We start from the raw sequence: 4,033 nt of genomic DNA, 5'->3' as shown, positions 1-4,033 counted from the left end.
ACCTAAGCTGTGTGCAGGTCCATGTCCCAGCCTAGTAGTAGGTATTCTCAAACTGTAGAGACTACCTCCTCAAGGCCGGACCACCAGTTTTCTCTTTGGTTTACTGGTATCCAGCCTCGACACGTCGAGCCTACCTACCAGGGGGTCCAAGTACCAGAGAGAAGTTGATAGTACTAAACATCATAAAGGCAAATAACATACAGATAAGTTCCAGTTTCAACTCCATTAAATGGTTCTTAAAGTATATTACACAAAATCAAAAGTTATTACACCCGCTTCCTAGCGGAACCCTTGCTTTGTTGCTACTACTTTATAGGTCATCAGCAGGGTCACACTGGAAGCGCTCGGCCACCAGCTCCACGGCGTATTGTACACCGTCCCGGGTGGCGTCTTCAGTGGCAGCCACCGGACCAGCGATCACCGGCTCCAAAGATATGGCCGGGTCGTGACTCTGGAAGCACATCAAGATGTATTCAATCACCGCCCGGCAGAGCTTGCCGCCCTCTGCCTCCAGGCGGGCGCCAAGAATCTGGTCCAGGCGCCAGAGGCGATCGGCGGTGGAGTCCAGCACCGAGAGCGCCTCAAAGATAGACGTCAGCGGTTTTGACACTAGGATGGGGCTCATCCCGAGCGGCACTAGTGTCGTGCTCGCCTTACCGGCCCATACGGCGATGCGCTGGACCCCAGCGCGGTGCTCCGCCTGAAGATCTTCAAGGGCCTTCCCAGTGGCCTCCACCGCCTAGGGGCTCGGCGCCGCCTGTGCCGCGTTGAACTGGCGGATCCGCTCTTCCAGCTCCCTCTCCTTCTCTTCTGCTTCGAGCTCGTGCTCGGCCCGCATCTCGCCTCGCCGGGTAAGCATGTCTTCCCTGAAGGTGAGATCCGTCTCTCGCCTGGTGAGGTCCGTCTCCCACCTATCCAAGGACTGCTCCTTCGCCTTGAGTTTCTCCTCGGCGAGGGCGGCGTCGCTGGCCTTGCCCTTGAGCTCTTGCTGCCACTTTTGCAGCCTCTCCACAGCTTTGGTCTGCTAGACCCGCTGGGCTTCCAGGGTTTGGACTACGGCACTCAGCTTGGCTCGGAACTCTGTTGTGAGGGCCTCCCGCTGAGACACGGCCTCCTCCCTCCTGGCCACCTTCTTCTCCCTCCGGGACGCCTCCAGCTCCCTGGCACACACCTTCTAGAGGTCCCTCTTGTACTCCTTGCGGTCCCGCTCGAGTTGGGACCGCTCGGAGAGGAACTGTCGAGACGCCGACTTGGTGCGCTCCTCCAGTTGGGTGCGCCAGTCGCTAAGGCGTTGGTGCTCAGCCTCTAGCGCCTCCCACTCCCGCAAGATTGCCGCCCAGTGTCACTAAGGACCTGGTGGGCTCGGGACAGCATGCGAGGGAGCGGGACTTGCGCCGCTTCTTGCTCGACACCTGACCGGAGGCACCACTCGAACACCACCTCCATCTCCTCCGGAGAAGGCGGAGGGTTGGAGCTGGACGTGCCTACTACATCACCCCCAGTGTCCGGAGGGGGCATGGACCCCCCCAGTCGGGACCCCTCCGCCATTGCGACGCCACCCGATGCTGGCGCCGCTGCCACCGGATCCCCGGCCAGGGCATGGGAAGCCACTGGCGTTGTCTCGGCACCATCCAGGGGCGAATCGCCGGCACCACTCCCAGCAGATGCCTGCTGCTGAGAGCTAGACCCGTCGGTGGGGCTGGTATCCGGCGGAGGAGGTGTGGCCTTGGGAGTAGAGGGGGAAGAAGCACTGAAAAACAGATGATGGGTTAAGACTTGTGGGCATGACGATTAAGCTCAAAGAAAAAGTGACCCTGGAAGCGAGTTCGCTGCCCTTGCTGCTGCTGCTGCTGCTGCTGCAGTTGCTGTTGCTGCTGCTGGTGCCCCTAGAGGAGATCACCCCTAGATGGTGGTGGTGGCAGCGGGACCGATGGTGGCGGTGGTGGTGGTGGCGCGGGACCGATGGTGGTGGTGGCGGTGGACTGATGCGTCTCTGCAAGCCATGGGCCTGGGAGCTTGCCTCCTCGGCCCCGCCTGCGGTCCTCTGGCGCTTCTGTGGAGGCTCTAAAATGAGCGACCCGTCAGCGTGACGCAGCCTGCGTCGCCTCTCCTCCTCCGACCCCACGGAGCCACCTGGGGTGAAGGTGCTGCTTGCAGCCCCTTTACCCTTGTCCAAGGGGTGGGGGCCACGGCGAGCGCGCTGGGAGCCACGGTGGCGGGCTGGGGGCCTCCAGCCAGTGCATCGGAGATCTGGATCCCGTGGTGGGGTCCCGACCGCCGGTCTGGCGAACCGCCACGCCGCTCTCGTCGAGGGTCGGCAGCGTGGCCAAGATCGCCGTCCTCAGCCCTGTGTCGTCGCAAAGCATAGGGATGTTCTGGGGGAGGATCAGGGACTCAGGGACGAAAGTTTCCCCAGTAATCCCTCCCACCAGGACGGCCAGCTCGTCCCACGACAGGTCGGTGCTCGGCCTGTGCTGGATCCGGCCGATGTCGTTCGAGCCGGTGAACCAGCAGCACAGGCATGGTCTCCTCTGCAGCGGCGTGATCCGGCGCTTCAGGAGGTCAACGACCACGTGCATCAACGTCAGGCCACCCATAGCCAAGCCCTTGATCTTGTCCAATACGGGCAGGAACTCTGGCGCCAGGGACGGCTTGGTCCTCCACAGCTTGCGGTCGAGCACCCGCCCATCACTTGGTAGGACGAGGCGGTCGTTGGCCTCGGCGCTGACAATCACCCAGTCGCTGTGCCAGTTTTCCCACCTCGCGCCGCCGAGGGTGGGGATGTAGACGACGGCTGGATCTTGCCACGTCTGGAAGTAGTAGGCACCAATGTGGTCCCTAGTCTTCCTGGACTTGACCAGCACAAAGAAGTGGCGGAAGAGAGAAGTGCAGGGAGCCACACCTACGAACATCTCGCAGAGGTGGACGAAGATGACCGCCTGGAGGATGGAGTGGGGCATGAGGTGCTGAAGCAAAGCCCGAACTCCTCCAGCAGCAGCAAGAAGAAGGGCGAGATTGGCAGCGCCAACCCGCAGGAGATGTAGGAGGTGAACAGCACGAACTCCCCGACAGCGAGATCGCCGAGTGGAGCGGCACCGGCGCGGATTCTTCCGGTGAGCGTGGTGCGCTCCACCCAAGCAGGCCGCGCACCAGGTTGAGCGCTTCCTCAGACTGGAAACGGTCAGGATGACCAAGTGAAGCCATGGCGTGTGCGGCGGCGCGAGCGGGGAGCAGAGGAGCATGAAGGCAAAGGGGCGCAAGCGATTGGGAGAGAATGCGAAAGGGTACCTGCTGCACGTGGGGTGAATCCTTTTTCAAGGAAACCTGAGCCCTTGTTAGGGAAACCCTTCCGTGCGCCCCTCAATCGCCATAGAAAATCTCGCCCGACGCGCACCAAGGACCAAGGCAACCCAGTCTATGACACGAGGTCCCGGGTCCACAAGTCATACGAGCTGTGTGCCGGACTTCGGGTACAGAAAGTGCGAACTGCCGCACGTGCCTGTAGAGCAAACCGCCGCATGCGCCTGTAGTGCGCCTCCTTGGGGCAACTGCAGAAGACAAACCCAGTCTATGACACGAGGGCACGGGTCCACAAGTCATATGGTTTGTGTCACACCCAGTTTTGGAAGGTTAACCGAATGCGAACCATGTACGTGCTAGGATCAGAACTCACGTACACAGCGATTACAAAATTGGACATCATCACACAATGCTTGAATTAAATAGCGGAAATGTACTTTATTACATCAAGATGTACAAGACATCCATAGAGTCTAATACATAACCATTGTTCAACATAATTATCAAAGTGCGGAAATAAGAAACGTAGAAGCTAAGCCTACACAGGCAGCTGACTGGAGGTTTGCCACTAAGATAAACTAGAACTCATCGTATTCCTGGAACTCCTCGAAGTCATCCATGATGCCAGCATCATCTTCTGAGCACTGAGAACAGTGGGGACAACCTGGGTTGGGGTGGTTTGTAAAGCAAGGGTGAGTACACTTCAACGTACTCAGCAAATGTCCCGTTTGGC

This window comes from Zea mays, chromosome 8 (genome assembly GCF_902167145.1).
Source record: "Zea mays cultivar B73 chromosome 8, Zm-B73-REFERENCE-NAM-5.0, whole genome shotgun sequence".
Lineage (NCBI taxonomy): Eukaryota > Viridiplantae > Streptophyta > Magnoliopsida > Poales > Poaceae > Zea > Zea mays.
This window is presented reverse-complemented; position numbering follows the sequence as displayed.